Source organism: Ranitomeya imitator, chromosome 7, assembly GCF_032444005.1.
Source record: "Ranitomeya imitator isolate aRanImi1 chromosome 7, aRanImi1.pri, whole genome shotgun sequence".
Lineage (NCBI taxonomy): Eukaryota > Metazoa > Chordata > Amphibia > Anura > Dendrobatidae > Ranitomeya > Ranitomeya imitator.
In genome coordinates, this window is record NC_091288.1 from 70,673,875 (window position 1) to 70,694,646 (window position 20,772).

Sequence of the window (20,772 nt, forward strand, 5' to 3'; positions counted from 1 at the left end):
ACAGTGTCTGGTGATGTCCATGAGTTCAAGACTTCAGGCAGTCATTGCCAACAGAGGGTTTTCAACCAAGTACTAAAAATGAACATTTTATTTAAAATTATGGAATCGGTCCAATTACTTTTGGTCCCTTTAAAAACAGGGTAGCACATGTTAAGGAGCTGAAACTCCTAAACCCTTCATCCAATTTTAATGTGGATACCCTCAAATGAAAGCTGAAAGTCTGAACTTCAACTACATCTGAATTGTTTTGTTTAAAATTAATTGTGGTAATGTCTATAACGAAAATTTGAAAAACGTTGTCTCTGTCCAAATATATATGGACCTAACTGTAGTTAATAAATTTGGGGCAACTTAAAATTTCTCTTCTTATTTACCTTATTTTTTTTGCTGGTCGCAAATAGGGAGAAGAGAGTAGTGAATGCTAGATTGTGAGATTGTACTGAGATACTTGGCTTAAGAGGGGTTAAAGACTCAATTACCCATCAAGCATATGGGTATATATTGTGGCAACTCTCCAATGTGGAGTAGAGATTCTCAGACGGTCTTCTGACAGTTGTTGGACATATCTGCAGACAGCCACATTCTTCAGTTTTCTCTTTAAAAGAAATAATTTTCTTACAGTTCCAAACACTGAAAAATATAAAAATAACATATGGTACTTATTGCAATACACAATTTATTCAGCTTCAAAAACTAAATGGAGTTAACAAACATATGCCTCAAATATTTATCACTAGATTATCCAATAGTGAAATATAGATGGGTCCTGTGGGGTAATCTGGTTGACTCCCAGAGAAATTAGAAGAATTAGTAAAATTAATAGTTAAAAAGGATAAAGGATATAAGAAACCTGATGCAGGCTGAAGCCAGAAGTGACAGAATTCCCTGGCAATAGATAAAAAGGCAGCTATGACTGACCTTCATTCAGTCTGTAAACTCAGCCAGTACACAGGAAAACTCAAACTGACCTCTAGACTGTAGATTAGACCTGGGCATTGCATTCAGAAATGGACAAGGAGACTAATATAAGTATAAGGTCAGGTTCACACAGTATAAGAATTATGCAAAGCCACAAGCAAAATCTTTACAGGGTCTATGGCAGCACACTATGACTGATCAAACTAGATGTATGGTGAGCACCTTGAACCCCCAGGTGCTTCACAGAAGTTTATTACTTAGAGCCGTGAAAATAAAAAGTCACATTTTCCCACAAAAATGTTTTCAGCCCCAAATGTTGCATTTTCACATGGGTGACAGGTGAAAATGCACCATTCAACTTGTTGGGCAAGTTCTCCTGAGTAAGTAGTACCACATATGTGGAGGAAAACTACTGTTTGGGCAGATGGTGGGGCTCGGAAGGGAAGGTGTGCCATTAGACATTTTTGAATTTTGGCAGACTACATTTGTCGAGTCACTGAGGTGTCTAAACAAAGGAAACACCCTACAAACAACATTTTGGAAACTAGACCCCTCAATGAATTTATCTATACATGTGGTGAGAACTTTGAACCCCCGGGTGCTTCACAGAAGTTTAAATTATAAACAAACTATGAAAAAAAAAATTCCTGCAAGAATGTTGGTTTTGCCCCACATTTTTCATGTTCACAAAAGGTAACAGTAACATAATGGAACATATAATTTGTTGTGCAATTTTTCTTGTGTACACAAGATACTCAATATGGACTCAAAAATGACTTTTGAGGCACAGTGCAAAGATCAAAAGGGAAGAAGTTCCATATTGGAGTTTCTTTTTTGCTGGAATGGTTTGAGGGTGCCATGTCACATTGGCAGAGCCCTTGAGCTGCCAGAACTGAAGAAATCCCCCATAAGCGATGTCATTTTACGAACTACACTCTCCAATGATTTCATCTAGGGGTGCAGTGATCATGTTAACACCACATCTGACTCCCAGAAATGTATACCATTGAGTGATCAAGAAAGAATAATTATATTTTTACCTCTAAAATGTTTGTAGCCCCAAATTTCACATTTTTATAAGGGCTAATAGGAAAAATTGCACAACAAACGGGTCTTGTTTTCCAGAGTACAACAATACCCTACATGTAATTGAGAACTACATTTGAGGCACAGTACAACGCTAAGAAGGAAAGGAATACCATAATTTAGTGCGGATTTTAATATTATGATTTGCAGGTGCCATGACCAACTGGGAGAGCCCATGAGGTGCCAGAAAATCAGAAACGCCCCCCATAAGTGACCCCATTTTACAAACTACTCCTCTCAAATTAATTCATCTAAGGGTGCAGTAATCATATTGACACTACAGGAACAGTATTTTTCAGACCATAAGACGCAATATTTCCCCAAAATTTTGGGGGAAAATGGGGGTGCGTCTTATGGTCACAATATACTTACAAATCCTGTGGCTGTGGCGGTACGGCGGGGCTCTGTGGTGTGGTGGTGGTGGGATGTGCTCCGGGGCAGTGGCTCTCTGATGGAATGCCGGCAGAGCCCCCCATGGAGCACAAAGCCCAGAGGCCCGGAACATGGCCTCCGAGAAGATGGCTTCCAGGCCGGGGGCGGTGCATGCTCAGATTCAGATCTCGTACCAAAATCTCAGGACAAAATCTCGTTGCCGTGATTTGAATCTGAGCATGTGCCGCCCAGACCTGGCGGCCATGTTCCCAGAGATCATCGCAACATGGCAGCAACAGATGTGTAGGGGCCTCCGGGCTTTGACAAAATGCTGGCGGATCCCCCCACAGAGAGCCTCTGCCACTGCACCGGAGCACAGCCCCCACCCCGGAGCACAGAACCCCTGTCCCAGCACAGCACCCCAGCCCCAGCACAGCACAGAGCCACTGCCCCAGCACAGAGCCGCCGCCACAGGACCAGCTTGGGATGGGATTTCCCGGAGGCCAACCCACCAGCCTGGACCACCGAACGACCCCTGTGACCACTCCTCCATCTGTGCCGATCCCTTCCCTGGTAAGCTGCATTCGTTCTGTAAGACGGACCCCCATTTAACACATTATTATTTTTTCCCTATTTTCCTTCTGAAAATTTGGGGTGCATCTTATGGTTTGAAAAATATGGTATGTCACAGAATTTTTTTACCATTGGACAGTGAAGAAAAAACAATTACATTTTTACCACAAAAATGTAGTTTTAGCCCTAGATTTTACATTTTCTCTAGGAGAAAAGGGTAGAAGTGACATTAAAATTTGTCACAATTTCTGAGGAATGTGGAAATACTCCATATGTAGCTGTATAGTACTGCTTATCTACATGGCATGACTCAGGAAGGACATGGCGCTATTTGTCTCCTGGAGCGCAGATTTTCCTAGAATAGTTTGCGGACATCATATACAGAGCTCCCAAGTGTTAGAAGAGCAGAATCACCCCCCTCAGGTGACCCCTTTTTGGAAATGACACCAATTTGTGAATTTATCTACAGGTGTAGTGATGACTTGACTACATTTGTGTTTTCTAGAAACAAAGCCGCAGTGCATAATGCTGAGAGAAAAATTGCAAATCTGCTATTGTAGTGCCTGTACATTGCAGTGCCCAGTACATTATGCCCAGCTCATGCACCCGTAAATTAGGCGAGCTTTCTTCGCTACAGAAATGCCAAACATGTGGATGCTAAATGTGGAAACCCAGTGTAAGTGCTCAGTGTAAAGTGCAGGATAAATTTGCGCCAAGCTTTACTGTGATCTTTGGGTGACAGAATGAATAATTCAACAGCAGGCAGGTCACAAGATTTTGCATAGTCATTTGAGAGAAATTAATTTTTCCATATTTGTGCTGACAAGAGTCATGCGAGTGTTGGGGTTTTTTGCGGGACAAGTTGACTTTTTTTATATTTACATGACTATTTTCTATTCCGACTTTTCGGAGGCAGAATGAACAAAAAACAGCAATACAGGAATTTTTTTTTTCTTTGGGGGTGGCAGCGGGTTTATGTCTTTCCGCGTGTGAAAATTGATACGATACACTTTAATTCCCCCCCCCCCCCCCCGGGATCAATACAGTATTACAGCAGCAATACTATCAGCAGTACATAAAATATTAGGACTCAAATCTTGCACAGGTATACAAACATTACATAAATAAAAGTGGGTAGTTCAGGTGTATATAAGTCACTATTAATAAGGCAGCTTTGTGCTTAGTGTCAGAATGATCGATTACAGCGATACCACATTTATCATTTTTTAGGTTTTGGTACTTTTACACAATAAAAACTATTTTGTAGTAAAAAAAAATTATTTTTGCATTGCTTTTGCAGCGCCCCAGAGATCTGGTCGTTGCAGTAATGTCGCTCCGCCACTAAGGGGAGTGATGGTACGTCTGACTGCACTAAAGGAGTTCTACTGACCAGGTATCACCAGCACACATTACACTTCACACTCCGGCCACTAGGGGGAGTAAAAGGCTTTATTTATTGGGCCACTCCTCACATTGGCAAACTAGGGGTTGGACAGGAAGTTAGGGAGAACGAAGCCTGGGAGAGCTCCAGGGAGGACCTGTCAGAACTGGGAAATCTGGCAGGTACCTAGCGAAAGGACAGATTGTTACGGAACCGCGCCTGCACTACCTTGCGGCGGTATCTAAAGAAAGTACACGAAGCGAAGGATATTGTGGACAGTGAGATAAGAGATCAAGTACAAAGGAGAACCAGTAGGAGTCGTGCCGTGAGACCGAGGCAACATTCTACTGAGGCGCATAGCGGTGGCCGGAGCACCGAGGAAGTAACAGTCTCCACGCATTACTTCAACAGCGGCAGGACAGTTAATTACAGGTTGGCTGTCTACCATACAACACCTAAGAAGGACATAGGAGGCAATCGTGGGAGAGGGGCGACACTAGGGTTCCAGAATAACTCCAGGCCTACCTGTCATAAAGGTGCGTCCTAGCCATAACATACCTGGGGGACGGAGAAGAGAAAGATTTAGAAAGAACGAGAACAGAAGTTGTGAGGACTATCCTGAATGCTCAGCAGGGAAGCACTACAACACACAGGCGCTAGTGGGTAGACACTGATTTCCACCTGCAAAGGGAACTCTGGATGTGCCTTCGGACCGGCCGGTCTCAGACAGTCCTGTTGACAGTGCCCTGGATTGAGGATCCTGAAACCTTCAGTAAAAGGTAAAGAAACTGCAGCCCTGTGTCTTCGTTATTCCTCGCGCTACGCACCATCACCCTTTTATTGGACACCCCTTAGCAGGGTCACGGACCGGGTCTAGCCACAGTGAGCCTCAGAACCGAACCAGAGAGGCCCAGTACCGAGAACTCGTGTCCCTGTGTCTGGGGGCGCTCCACTTTATTCCGTTATAACCTTTTTTTGCGGATTGAGCTGCATGGTGGCTAGTTTTTTTGCGGGGCAAGATAACATTTCCAGCTATATTTTTATTTACATTTTGTTTGTGTTTTCAATTTTTTGTTTAGTGGTATCATGAAAAAGCATTTTTTGCCTAGTTTTTTTTTACGTTGTTCCCTGAAGGGGTTAACAAGTGTGAGGGGTTTATAGGTCGGGTCATTCTAGACTCAGATAAAAAAAATAAAGTGCACTTTTTTCGTGTAAAAAAAAAAAAAAATGTCGTTATGGGTACAATATTATATAAGAAAAAGAAAATTAGAGCAGCACAAAAAAAAAAAAAAAAAAGAGCCTGGGTGCAGAGCCCCCCAAGGCAAATACCAAACCTCAATTATAAAAAAAGAAAAATTGTAGGCAGCACACCGTTTATAGTGAAAAGGAGCTATTTAATCAGCCCAGAAAGTGACGTTTCGGTCCCAACAGGAACCTTTCTCCTGAAAAAAAGGTTCAGGAGAAAGGTTCCCGTTGGCACCGAAACGTTGCTTTCTGGGCTGATTAAATAGCTCTTTTTCACTACAAATGTATACATATACATGAAAGTGTGTATATATGTAATATAATATATATATATGTGTATATATGTAATATAATATATATATATATATATATATATATATATATATATATATATATATATATATATATATATATATATATATATATATATATATATATATACATATACACATACACACACTAGATGGTGGCCCGATTCTAACGCATTGGGCATTCTAGAATATACATGTCCACGTAGTATATTGCCCAGTCACGTAGTATATTGGTCAGTCACGTACTATATTGCTCAGCCACGTGGAATATTGCCCAGCCACGTACCATATTGCCCAGCCACGTACCATATTGCCCAGCCACGTACTATATTGCCCAGTCACGTACTATATTGCACAGAGACGTAGTATACAGCACAGAACCACATAGTATATTGCCCAGTCATGTAGTATATTGCACAGCGACATAGTATATTGCCCAGCGATGTAGTATACAGCACAGTGACGTAGTATACAGCACAGAGCCACATAGTATGTTGCCCAGTCACGTAGTATATTGCCCAGCCACGTAGTATATTGCACAGCGACGTAGTATACAGCACAGAGCCACATAGTATACAGCAAAACCACATAGTATATTGCCCAGTCACGTAGTATACAGCACAGACACGTAGTATATTGCCCAGCTACGTAGTATATTGCCCAGCCACGTAAGTAACAGGTTAAAAAAGAAAAAAGAAACATGTACTCACCATCCGAAGAGCCTGTTGTAGTTCCGGCGCTTGTGTGCGGTGCATTCGGCAGCTTCCGGTCCCAGGGTTGGTACGAGAGCAGGACCTGTGATGATGTTGCGGTCACATGACCGTGACGTCATGGAAGGTCCTTCTCCCATAGCATCTTTGGAAGCGGAACCTGCAGCTTGCACTGCCGAGGAGAGGACGCGACGGCGGAGGGTGAGAATAACGTTTTTTTTATTATTATTATTTTTAACATTAGATCGTTTTACTATTGATGCTGCATACGCAGCATCAATAGTAAAAAGTTGGTCACACAGGGTTAATAGCTGCGTAACCGGAGTGCGTTACACCACTCTCCGGTAACGCTGGCAATAACCCTGTGTGAGGGCTGACTGGATGACTGGAGGGGAGTATGGAGTGGGCACTGACTGACTGCGGGGAGGTAGGAGCGGCCATGTTGGCACCGAACTGCGGCCGTCGCTGATTGGTCGTGGCAATGGTCGTGGGTGTTTTGCCACGACCAATCAGCGACTTGGATTCCATGACAGACAGAGGCCGCGACCAATGAATATCTGTGACAGAAAGACAGACAGACAGACAGACAGAAAGATGGAAGTGACCCTTAGACAATTATATAGTACATATAGTTGGACTGGCCCACCGGAGAATTCTCCGGTGGGCCCAGGCCCTGACACCTGCTGGCATACAGTGTCAGCAGCTGCCTAGGGCCCCCAGCAAGTGAGGTGTCGCTAATAGCGCACACCATGCAGCTGCTAATGGGCCCCCTGTACCAGCAGAGCAGCAGCGGGTGACAGGAAGCCCAAGCCTGTCCCCACTGCTAAAGTGAAATGAATATTTACGCTTCCCCACGCCCCCATGGGCGTGGAGAGGAGTGAATTCATTTCACTATAATAGCGGGCAGCGTTTGCTGCAAATTGCAGCTAAACAGTGCCCGCTATCAGAGCCCGCAGACCAGGGCCCTCCCTGTTGTGAATTCTGTGGCTGAATTCACTCCTGTGGTCACAAGTGGTACTGCAGCTTCTGAGCTTCCTCCCTCAGGTGTTCTGGTGAGCTCGTTAACTGCTTCATTACTTAACTCCGCCTGATGCTGCTATCCTTGCTCCTTGTCAATGTTTCAGTGTTGGATCTGAGCTTCTCCTGATTGTTCCTGTGACCTGCTGCTCTGTATAGCTAAGTGCTTTTTGCTTTTTTGTTGCTTTTTTTTTCTGTCCAGCTTGTCTTTTGTTTTGCTGGAAGCTCTGAGACGCAAAGGGTGTACCGCCGTGCCGTTAGTTCGGCACGGTGGGTTTTTTTTGCCCCCCTTGCGTGGTTTTGCTTTAGGGTTTTTTGTAGACTGCAAAGTTCGCTTTACTGTCCTCGCTCTGTCCTAGAATATCGGGCCCCACTTTGCTGAATCTATTTCATCCCTACGTTTTGTCTTTTCATTTTACTCACAGTCATTATATGTGGGGGGCTGCCTTTTCCTTTGGGGAATTTCTCTGGGGCAAGTCAGGCCTATTTTTCTATCTTCAGGCTAGCTAGTTTCTTAGGCTGTGCCGAGTTGCCTAGGTAGTTGTTAGGCGCAATCCACAGCCGCTTTTAGTTGTGTTTAGGATAGGATCAGGTGTGCAGTCTACAGAGTTTCCACGTCTCAGAGCTCGTTCTTGTATTTTTGGGTATTTGTCAGATCACTGTGTGCGCTCTGATCGCTATGCACACTGTGTTTCTGGATTGCCTTCATAACACCTGTCATTAGCAAACATAACAGTACAAGGAGCCCAAACTAACGATTCTCAATAGAGGGAAAGGAAAAGTTCTGACATCATTTTTATTTTTTTTCTGCTCTGTGTTCACTTTTTTTTTTTCCCCTAGACATTTGGGTGATTCTGGACACAGGTGTGGACATGGATATTCAGGGTCTGTGCTCTTCAATGGATAATCTCGTTATAAATGTACAAAAAATTCAAGATACTATTGATCAGAAATCTATGTTAGAACCAAGAATTCCTATTCCTGATTTGTTTTTTGGAGATAGAACTAAGTTTCTAAGTTTCAAAAATAATTGTAAGCTATTTCTGGCCTTGAAACCTCATTCTTCTGGTAATCCTATTCAACAGTTTTTGATTATTATTTCTTTTTTGCGCGGCGACCCTCAAGACTGGGCATTTTCTCTTGCGCCAGGAGACCCTGCATTGAGTAGTGTCGATGCGTTTTTCCTGGCGCTCGGATTGCTGTACGATGAGCCTAATTCAGTGGATCAGGCTGAGAAAAATTTGCTGGCTTTGTGCCAGGGTCAGGATGATATAGAAGTATATTGTCAGAAATTTAGGAAATGGTCAGTACTCACTCAGTGGAATGAATCTGCGCTGGCAGCTTTGTTCAGAAAGGGTCTCTCTGAGGCTCTTAAGGATGTCATGGTGGGATTTCCTATGCCTGCTGGTTTGAATGAGTCTTTGTCTTTGGCCATTCAGATCGGTCGACGCTTGCGCGAGCGTAGATCTGTGCACCATTTGGCGGTATTGCCTGAGGTTAAACCTGAGCCTATGCAGTGCGATAGGACTATGACTAGAGTTGAACGGCAGGAATACAGACGTCTGAATGGTCTGTGTTTCTACTGTGGTGATTCCACTCATGCCATTTCTGATTGTCCTAAGCGCACTAAGCGGTCCGCTAGGTCTGCCGTCATTGGTACTGTACAGTCCAAATTCCTTCTGTCCATTACCTTGATATGCTCTTTGTCGTCGTTTTCTGTCATGGCGTTTGTGGATTCGGGCGCTGCCCTGAATCTGATGGATTTGGATTATGCTAAACGTTGTGGGTTTTTCTTGGAGCCTTTGCAGTGTCCTATTCCATTGAGAGGAATTGATGCTACACCTTTGGCCAAGAATAAACCTCAATACTGGGCCCAGCTGACCATGTGCATGGCTCCTGCACATCAGGAAGTTATTCGCTTTCTGGTGTTGCATAATCTGCATGATGTGGTCGTGTTGGGGTTGCCATGGCTACAAACCCACAATCCAGTATTGGATTGGAATTCCATGTCGGTATCCAGCTGGGGTTGTCAGGGGGTACATGGTGATGTTCCATTTTTGTCGATTTCGTCATCCACCCCTTCTGAGGTCCCAGAGTTCTGGTCTGATTATCAGGATGTATCTGAAGAGCCCAAGTCCGATGCTCTACCTCCGCATAGGGATTGTGATTGTGCTATCAATTTGATTCCTGGTAGTAAATTCCCTAAAGGTCGATTATTTAATTTATCCGTGCTCGAACACGCCGCTATGCGCAGTTATGTGAAGGAATCCCTGGAGAAGGGACATATTCGCCCATCGTCATCACCACTGGGAGCAGGGTTCTTCTTTGTAGCCAAGAAGGATGGTTCGCTGAGACCGTGTATTGATTACCGCCTTCTTAATAAGATCACTGTTAAATTTCAGTATCCCTTGCCATTGTTATCTGACTTGTTTGCTCGGATTAAGGGGGCTAGTTGGTTCACTAAGATAGATCTTCGTGGTGCGTATAATCTGGTGAGAATCAGGCAAGGAGATGAATGGAAAACTGCATTCAATACGCCCGAGGGTCATTTTGAGTATCTAGTGATGCCGTTCGGACTTGCCAATGCTCCATCTGTGTTTCAGTCTTTTATGCATGACATCTTCCGTGAGTATCTGGATAAATTCCTGATTGTTTACTTGGATGACATTTTGATCTTCTTAGATGATTGGGAGTCTCATGTGAAGCAGGTCAGAATGGTTTTTCAGGTCCTGCGTGCTAACTCTTTGTTTGTGAAGGGATCAAAGTGTCTCTTCGGTGTGCAGAAAGTTTCATTTTTGGGGTTCATCTTTACCCCTTCTACTATCGAGATGGATCCAGTTAAGGTCCAAGCCATCCAGGATTGGATTCAGCCGTCATCTCTGAAAAGTCTGCAAAAGTTCCTGGGCTTTGCTAATTTTTATCGTCGCTTCATCTGTAATTTTTCTAGCATTGCCAAACCATTGACCGATTTGACCAAGAAGGGTGCTGATGTGGTTAATTGGTCTTCTGCTGCTGTGGAAGCTTTTCAGGAGTTGAAGCGTCGTTTTTGTTCTGCCCCTGTGTTGTGTCAGCCAGATGTTTCTCTTCCGTTCCAGGTCGAGGTTGATGCTTCTGAGATTGGAGCAGGGGCGGTTTTGTCACAGAGAGGTTCTGATTGCTCAGTGATGAAACCATGTGCTTTCTTTTCCAGGAAGTTTTCGCCCGCTGAGTGTAATTATGATGTGGGCAATCGAGAGTTGCTGGCCATGAAGTGGGCATTCGAGGAGTGGCGTCATTGGCTTGAAGGAGCTAAGCATCGCGTGGTGGTATTGACTGATCATAAGAACTTGACTTATCTCGAGTCTGCCAAGCGCTTGAATCCTAGACAGGCCCGTTGGTCGTTATTTTTTGCCCGCTTCGACTTTGTGATTTCGTACCTTCCGGGCTCTAAAAATGTGAAGGCGGATGCTCTGTCTAGGAGTTTTGTGCCCGACTCTCCGGGTTTATCTGAGCCAGCGGGTATCCTCAAGGAAGGAGTCATTGTGTCTGCCATCTCCCCTGATTTGCGGCGGGTGCTGCAAAAATTTCAGGCGAATAAACCTGATCGTTGTCCAGCAGAGAAACTGTTCGTCCCTGATAGGTGGACTAATAAACTTATCTCTGAACTTCATTGTTCGGTGTTGGCTGGTCATCCTGGAATCTTTGGTACCAGAGAGTTAGTGGCTAGATCCTTCTGGTGGCCATCTCTGTCACGGGATGTACGTACTTTTGTGCAGTCCTGTGGGATTTGTGCTAGGGCTAAGCCCTGCTGTTCTCGTGCCAGTGGGTTGCTTTTGCCCTTGCCGGTCCCAAAGAGGCCTTGGACACATATTTCGATGGATTTCATTTCTGACCTTCCCGTTTCTCAAAAGATGTCAGTCATTTGGGTGGTCTGTGATCGCTTTTCTAAAATGGTCCATCTGGTGCCCTTGGCTAAATTGCCCTCCTCCTCTGATTTGGTACCTTTGTTCTTTCAGCATGTGGTTCGGTTGCATGGCATTCCTGAGAATATTGTTTCTGACAGAGGTTCCCAGTTTGTTTCAAGGTTTTGGCGAGCCTTTTGTGGTAGGATGGGCATTGACCTATCCTTTTCCTCGGCTTTCCATCCTCAGACTAATGGCCAGACCGAACGAACCAATCAGACCTTGGAAACATATCTGAGATGTTTTGTTTCTGCAGACCAGGATGATTGGGTGTCCTTTTTGCCGTTGGCTGAGTTCGCCCTTAATAATCGGGCCAGCTCGGCTACCTTGGTTTCTCCATTTTTTTGCAATTCTGGGTTCCATCCTCGTTTCTCTTCAGGACAGGTTGAGTCTTCGGACTGTCCTGGTGTGGATTCTGTGGTGGATAGGTTGCAGCAGATCTGGACTCAGGTAGTGGACAATTTGATCTTGTTCCAGGAGAAAGCTCAACCTTTCGCTAATCGCAGACGCCGTGTGGGTCCCCGACTTCGTGTTGGGGATCTGGTTTGGTTATCTTCTCGTCATGTTCCTATGAAGGTTTCCTCTCCTAAATTTAAACCTCGTTTTATTGGTCCGTATAGGATTTCTGAGGTTCTCAATCCTGTGTCTTTTCGTTTGACCCTCCCAGACTCCTTTTCCATACATAATGTATTCCATAGGTCGTTGTTGCGGAGATACGTGGCACCTATGGTTCCATCTGTTGAGCCTCCTGCCCCGGTTTTGGTGGAGGGGGAATTGGAGTATATTGTGGAGAAGATTTTGTATTCTCGTGTTTCTAGACGGAAACTCCAGTATATGGTTAAATGGAAGGGTTATGCTCAGGAAGATAATTCCTGGGTTTTTGCCTCTGATGTTCATGCTTCCGATCTTGTTCGTGCCTTTCATGCGACTCATCCTGGTCGGCCTGGGGGCTCTGGTGAGGGTTCGGTGACCCCTCCTCAAGGGGGGGGTACTGTTGTGAATTCTGTGGCTGAATTCACTCCTGTGGTCACAAGTGGTACTGCAGCTTCTGAGCTTCCTCCCTCAGGTGTTCTGGTGAGCTCGTTAACTGCTTCATTACTTAACTCCGCCTGATGCTGCTATCCTTGCTCCTTGTCAATGTTTCAGTGTTGGATCTGAGCTTCTCCTGATTGTTCCTGTGACCTGCTGCTCTGTATAGCTAAGTGCTTTTTGCTTTTTTGTTGCTTTTTTTTTTCTGTCCAGCTTGTCTTTTGTTTTGCTGGAAGCTCTGAGACGCAAAGGGTGTACCGCCGTGCCGTTAGTTCGGCACGGTGGGTTTTTTTTGCCCCCCTTGCGTGGTTTTGCTTTAGGGTTTTTTGTAGACTGCAAAGTTCGCTTTACTGTCCTCGCTCTGTCCTAGAATATCGGGCCCCACTTTGCTGAATCTATTTCATCCCTACGTTTTGTCTTTTCATCTTACTCACAGTCATTATATGTGGGGGGCTGCCTTTTCCTTTGGGGAATTTCTCTGGGGCAAGTCAGGCCTATTTTTCTATCTTCAGGCTAGCTAGTTTCTTAGGCTGTGCCGAGTTGCCTAGGTAGTTGTTAGGCGCAATCCACAGCCGCTTTTAGTTGTGTTTAGGATAGGATCAGGTGTGCAGTCTACAGAGTTTCCACGTCTCAGAGCTCGTTCTTGTATTTTTGGGTATTTGTCAGATCACTGTGTGCGCTCTGATCGCTATGCACACTGTGTTTCTGGATTGCCTTCATAACACCTGTCATTAGCAAACATAACACCTCCCCACTCCCTCAGGGGCCCCAAGCTCAGACGTCCGCTATGGGGCCATAAGCCAGGGGTCCCGGCGCCAACGCCACCCCCCAACGCTCATTAATGGGGAGAGAGCGTCAGATGACGCTCCTTCTCCCATGATTCCCCTCGCCGCAGACACAGTGGGTGCGCGATGACGTCACTTCATCGCGTACCTGCTGTGTGTGAGGCCGACAGCAGCGCAGCTCCTGACATTGGAGCAGAGCCGCTGCTGGAGTCAGTGTGGGAGCGAGGAGGAGAGGTGAGTATTGTGCTTTTTTGTGTTTTTTTTATTATTGAGTCCTGGTTGTGTGGGGGAGGGTGAGCTGCATTGTGCCCTATGGGGCAATGGGGGGTGAGCTGCATGATGCCCTATGGGGCAAGGGGGTGTGAGCTGAATGATGACCTATGAGGCAAGGGGGGGTGATCTGCATGATGCCCTATGGGGCAAGGGGGAGGTGATCTGCATGATGCCCTATGGGGCAAGGAGGGTGAGCTGCATGATGCCCTATGGAGGAATGAGCTGCATGATGCCCTATGGGGCAAGGGGGGGTGAGCTTCATAATGCCCTATTGGGGCAAGGGGGGGTGATCTACATGATGCCCTATAGGGCAAGGGGGTGATCTACATGATGCCCTATGGGGCAAGGGGGAGGTGATCTGCATGATGCTCTATGGGGCAAGGAGGGTGAGCTGCATGATGCCCTATGGAGGAATGAGCTGCATGATGCCCTATAGGGCAAGGGGGGTGATCTGCATGATGCCCTATGGTGCAAGGGGGGTGAGCTGCATGATGCCCTATGGGGATAAATGAGCTGCATGATGCCCTAAGAGGGGAGGGAGCTGCATGATGCCCTATGCGGAGGGTGAGCTGCATGATGCCCTATGGGGGGAATGAGCCGCATGATGCCCTATGGGGGAGGGAGCTGCCTGATACCCTATGGGGAGGGTGAGCTGCATGATACCCTATAGGGGGGCAGCGTGATACCCTATGAGGGGGCTACATTATATTCCATGAAGGGGCTGCATTATACCTTATGAGGGGGGTTGCACTATACTCTAAGGGGGCTACATTATACCCTATGGGGGGCTGCATTATACTCTGAGGCTGGTTGCATTATATTCTATGGGGGGGCTACATTATATTCTATAGGGGGCTGCATTATATTCTGTGAGGGGGATACATTGTATCCTATGAGGGTGCTACTTTATTTTCTCTGAGGGGGCTACCCCAACCCCTGCTACATAATTAAGACATGTACTACCTTATATTATACCCTGATATTAGTGTGTTTTACCGCACAATTGGTGGTCTTGTATTTATTTCTATGCAGCTACATAGTGGGCCCCAAGAATGATTTTCTCTGGTGGGCCCAAGGTGCTCCAGTCAGACGCTGTATACATATATTATATAACCATTTTGTGATTTAAAGAAACCCGGATGTAGACAGAACAATGTCTGGTTACCATGGCAGCGATCGGGCCCTCACAATGACGATGCAGGGGCGACGATTGAAGGGGGAGGGAGTCTCCCTGCCTCTTCCTGCCGTCTAAATGCTGTGATCAATATCACGGACCATCTCCATGACACGTACATTATAATATATATAGGAAAAAAGGAAAACAGCACACAAAAAAATTGAAAAAAGTGGGCTTTTAATGCCTGTACGGCATGGCAACGTTTTGGATATACAATCCCTTTTCAAGCTTATATATCACACACCTAATCGGTCAGGAGGTACTTCCCAACCATGATGTGTATATACTGCATCACTGCATATATTGGGAAGGGGTTAATCCAATTCACAAGTGTTACATGCAGATTTGTGTCTATAGCTGCAGATTCCACAATTTACAATTGAAGAAAGCCGTACTGAAAATCTGCAGCATTTCTGCAACCGAAGTGCCCAGAGTTCAACTCCAAATACCTTCTAACCACAGCATTATGGAGCACATCTCACTGAGACTTCCCATGCAACAAAGCCTATTAAATTGGGAGACACTAACAAGTCACCCAGCCCACTCCACTGCCCTATTATAACAAAACATGGTGTACAACATGGCAACAATGCAAGGAAAAGTTGTTAAAAAAAAAAAACACAAAATCACAACTATTTACCACTAGGGTTGAGCGAAACGGGTCGAAAATTTTCAAAAGTCGCCGACTTTTGGCAAGGTCGGGTTTCATGAAACCCGACCCGACCCCTGTGTGGGGTCGGCCATGAAGTCGGCGATCTTTTGAATCTAGAATCGGAATTCCGATACCGATTCCCGATATGTTTAAGATATCGGGAATTGGTATCGGAATTCAGATTTAAGTGTAAAATAAAGAATTAAAATAAAAAATATCGCAATACTTACCCTCTGACGCGCCCTGGTACTAACCGGGAACCTTACTTCCTTAGAATCAGCCTTCCAGGACCTTGCGGTGACGTCGCGGCTTGTGATTGGCCGCGCGGCCGCCCATGTGACCGCTCGCGCGACCAATCACAAGCCGCGACATCACCGCGACGTCACCGAAGGTCCTGGAAGGGCTGATTCTTAGGAAGGAAGGCTGCCGGAAAGAAGCAGGGCGCGTCCGAGGGTGAGAATATACCTAATAGGAATATACTCACCCTCGGACGCGCCCTGCTTCTTTCCGGCAGCCTTCCTTCCTAAGAATCAGCCCTTCCAGGACCTTCGGTGACGTCGCGGCTTGTGATTGGTCGAGCGAGCGGTCACATGGGCGGCCGCGCGGCCAATCACAAGCCGCGACGTCACCGCAAGGTCCTGGAAGGCTGATTCTAAGGAAGGAAGGTTCCCGGTTAGTACCAGGGCACGTCAGAGGGTAAGTATTGCGATATTTTTTATTTTAATTCTTTATTTTACACTAAAATATGGATCGCAGGGCCTGAAGGAGAGTTTCCGCTCCTTCAGACCCTGGGAACCATGGAAACCCAATGCACTGCATTGGGTTTCAAGTTTCGGCCGACCCCGACTTTTTTATAGGATCGGCCGATTTCACTCGACCCGACTTTTGAAAAAGTCGGATTTCGTGAAACCCGACCCGATCCTATAAAAGTAAAGGTCGCTCAACCCTATTTACCACCATTATGATCAGAGCACCATGTGGTTCGGCTGTCTGTCACAAACGCATCATCTACGGTACGCTCTTATGAATCAAGATGAGAAAAATCAAGGTGAACGGTGCCTCACTCAATCCATTCGATACATGGAAAAAAAAGTTCCTTTATTGAAGTGTCCCCTTAGTCAGGTCAATTGTATACATAGAAAAAGAATACTTTCAACGATTGAGCGCAGCAACTGCCACCCAGATTTTCTTATATTGATTCATTACTTGCTTTGATGCCGGCAGAGAAGATGCCAAGTCTTTCCTCATGCCGTAGATGGCAGCTGTTTCTAACAGCAGCCAGGACTGAGATACAATGACGGCTATTAACTAATTGAATACAATCTCTGACTGCTGCATTTAAATGGAGCAGATGCCGGTGCTCATATCTGTCACTTATAAGACTATGTGCTGTAGTTTACTTATAATGAAGCTTTTATTACCAGGACATGATCACTGCCAGGTCTAGGTCTCAAGTGAGCCCTGGTCTAACTCCTCCCCCTCTTCTGATAAGCAGCTCACTGTCAATAGACAATGTACACAAAAAGCTGTAGCGAGAGCAGGGCTACCTTTCCAAGCTCTGCTACCTCCAACAACTCCGTTTGTGTCACAACTACAGCTCCCAGTAAACTTAGTCAAGCATAGCTGGAATCAGGGTCTCTTTCTACATTACACTGCTCTCAGATGACTTCGCAAAAACCTAGTGACCAATTCCCTTTAGAAAATAAAAGCAAAACAAAAACCTTTTAAACCTTTCACCCATGTTCTCACAGTCCTGATCAGGCCAAATTTTACAATTCTAACCGGTGTCACTTTATGATGTAATAAACCTGGAATGCTTCCAATGTATCCCAATTCTATGACTGTTTTGTTGTGACACATTGTACTTTATATGTTAAATTTACCATATTTTTGTGTTTGAGAAAATATCGGACATTTGGAGAAAATGTTGAAAATTTCACAATTTTAAGGCTTTTTATTTTTCTGCCCTTAAATCAGAGTTGTATTACACAAAATGGTTAATAAATAACATGGACCACGTCTACTTTACATAAACATCATTTTTTAAACAATTTTTTTGTTAGAAAAGTTAAGTTTATTAGCAATTTCTCATTTTTGCAACAAATTTTACAAAACCATATTTTAGGGACCACATTACATTTTAAGTGACTTTTAGGGGCCAATGTGATAGAAAATGCCCAAAAAGTGACACTATTAAAAACAACCCTCAAAGTTCTCAAAACCTTATTAAAAGATGTTTATTAACCCTTTAGGTGCTCCACATGAATTAAAGCAATGTGGAAGTAAGAAATGAAAACGGTACCATACAATTTGTTGTGCAGTTGCTTCCAAGTATGTTAATACCACATTTGTGCAGGAAAAAATACTATTTTGGCACAGCAGGGCTCAGGAAAAAAGCAGCATCATTTGACTTTTGGAGCGCAAAATTGGCTGAGATAGATAGATGCTATGCCAAGTTTGCAGAGCCCCTGAAGTACCTAAACAGTGAACACTCCTCCCCCCACCACCACCACCACCACAAGGGACCCCATTTTGGCCATGGAATTATCTAGTGGTGTAGAGAGCATTTTTAACCCTCAGGTGATTCACAGAATTGTATAACATTGTAAATTGAAATTACCACGACTATCCTATAAGGGGTTATAGGTCGGATCATTACAGATGAGGCAATGCCAAATATATGTTCTTTAATGGTTTATTCTTGCTTTTACATAAATATATTTTTTGCATAATATTCTTCTTTATTTTGTGATTCTTTTTTATTTTTGCTATGCAGATCAATATTATTATTGACAGCAGCACCAGGTGGTTTAAAACACCTGTGAACAGCACTAGCACCATTGGTGGTAACAGTATGGTTGGTGGTAACAGCCAGCGGTTCCCTTCTGTTATTGTGGAGTTGGCAGTGGCTGTACCAGGGAGGATAGAGATGATAGAGACATATTCCATGTTCTGGAATCACAGGTGTATATGCCATACTCTCAGTGTGAGTTCCCAGAGTCATGGACAAGATTGGGAGCAAAGGCTTGCCTGTCTGGTCCAATCTCAGAGAAGAGTTATTGTAAGAACATTTACAAAAAAAAAGTTATTGAAAGCAGTAGGAAGATGTTAGAACACAAAAACTAGAAGGAACGGTAAGTTCAGGAGATCAGTGCCTCAAACAATAGGGCCACAATAAGTAAACTGCCTGCACCAAATGTAACTTTGAGACTTTTTGCAGCACCATATGGTGCACCATGTGATACCGTATATTAGATGTGATCTCTCCAAACAGTATTGAGTCTAGCAAACCTCCACCAAAAAACATACTTGGAAGAGTGCACATTTTTTTGGAGGTACAGTAAGGCTACATCGCATTCTACAGATGCCATTTCACAACTTTTGGAAAACAATTATTTTGTTCTCGACTCATAGCTTCATTAATGTTGATGATTATGGCTTACAGCTAATGAAAACCCAAAAGTCATTATCTCACTGAATTTGAATAACTACCAGAAACACCTGCAAAGGCTTCATAAGCCTTTAAAAATGTCCCTTAGTCTGTTTCAGTAGGCTCCACAATCATGGGGAAGACTGCTGACTTGACAAATGTCCAGAAGGCAATCATTGTTAGGCTGTGTGCACATGTAGCAGATTTTTTGCGGTTTTTCGCTATAAAAACGCTATAAAACCGCGAAAAAAATGCTCACATTAAGCATCCTATTTAATAGAATGCAATCCGCATTTTTTGTGCACATGCTGCATTTTTTTCCTGAGCGGAATCGCATTCCAGAAAAAGACGCTGCATGTTCATTAAATTTGCAGAATCGCGGGGATTCCGCACACCTAGGAATGTATTGATCTGCTTACTTCCCGCATGGGGCTATGCCCACCATGCGGGAAGTAAGCAGATCATGTGCGGTTGGTACCACGGGTGGAGGAGAGGAGACTTTCCTCCACGGACTGGGCACCATATAATTGGTGGGAAAAAAAAGAATTATAATAAAAAAATCGTGATACTCACCTTCTGATGGCCCCAGAGTCCTCCCGCCTCTCAGCGGTGCACGCGGCCGCTTCCGTTCCTATAGATGGTGTGTGTGAAGGACCTGCGATGACGTCGTGGTCACGTGACCGCGACGTCATCGAAGGTCCTGCACACACACCATTTATAGGAACGGAAGCCGCTGAGGAGATCGGGACGTCAGACGGTGAGTATAACCAATTTTTTTATTTTTTTAATTATTTTTAACATTTTATCTTTTACTATTGATGCGGCATAGGCTGCATCAATAGTAAAAAGTTGGTCACACTTGTCAAACACTATGTTTGACAAGTGTGACCAACCTGTCAATCAGTTTTCAAAGCGATGCTACAGATCGCTTGTAAAACGCTAGCATTCTGCAAGCTAATTATGCTTGTAAAACGCTAGTTTTCTGCGGGAATATGCATGCCAATTCCGCATGCGATATACCCGCGGCAGGAGGCGCAGAATTGCCGTGGAAATTTCCGAGGCAATTCTGCAACGTGTGCACTTAGCCTTACACTCCACAAGGAGGATAAGTCACAAAAGGTCATTGTTAAAGAAGCTGGCTGTTCACAGAGTGCTGTATCCAAGCATATTAATGGAAAGTTGAGTGGAAGGAAAAAGTGTCATAGAAAAAGGTGTACAAGTAACAGCAGCCTTGAAAGGATTGTTAAGAAAAGACCATTCACAAGGAGTGGACTCCTGCTGGAGTCATTGCTTCAAGAGCCACCACACACAGATGTATCCAGGACATGGGCTACAAGTGTTGCATTCCTTGTGCCAAGCCACTCATGACCAATGGACAATGCCAGAAGCATCTTAACTGGGCCAAGGAGAAAAAAACTGGACTGTTGCTCAGTGGTCCAAGTTGTTTTCAGATGAAAGTAAATATAGCATTTTATTTGGAAATCAAGGTCCTAGAGTCGAGGAAGAGTGGGGAGGCCACAATCCAAGCTGCTGGAGGTCTTGTGTGAAGTTTCCACAATCAGTGATTGTTTGAGGAGCCATGTCATCTGCTGGTATAAGTACACGTATCGAGACCAAAGTCAGTGCAGCTGTCTACCACTTCATGCCCTCTGCGGACAAGCTTTTTGGAGATGGAAATTTAAATTCTCCAGCAGGACTTGGCACCTGTCCACACTGCCAAGAGTACCAATACCTGGTTTACAAACAAAAGTATTATTGTGCTTGATTGGCCAGCAAATTCGCCTGACCTTAACCCCATAGAGAATCTATGGGATATTGTCAAGAGAATGATGAGAGACACCAGACCCAACTATACAGACGAGCTAAAGGCTA

General features: G+C 44.7%; 1 long non-coding RNA gene across 1 annotated transcript in view; it reads right to left on the bottom strand.

The window, feature by feature from the left end:
- Positions 1-20,772, bottom strand: part of LOC138645865 (uncharacterized) — an 80,557-nt gene that overhangs the window by 6,083 nt on the left and 53,702 nt on the right. Inside the window, exon 2 of the long non-coding RNA XR_011314784.1 lies at positions 375-630. This is a non-coding gene — a long non-coding RNA (uncharacterized lncRNA). The remainder of the gene's footprint in view (positions 1-374; positions 631-20,772) is intronic.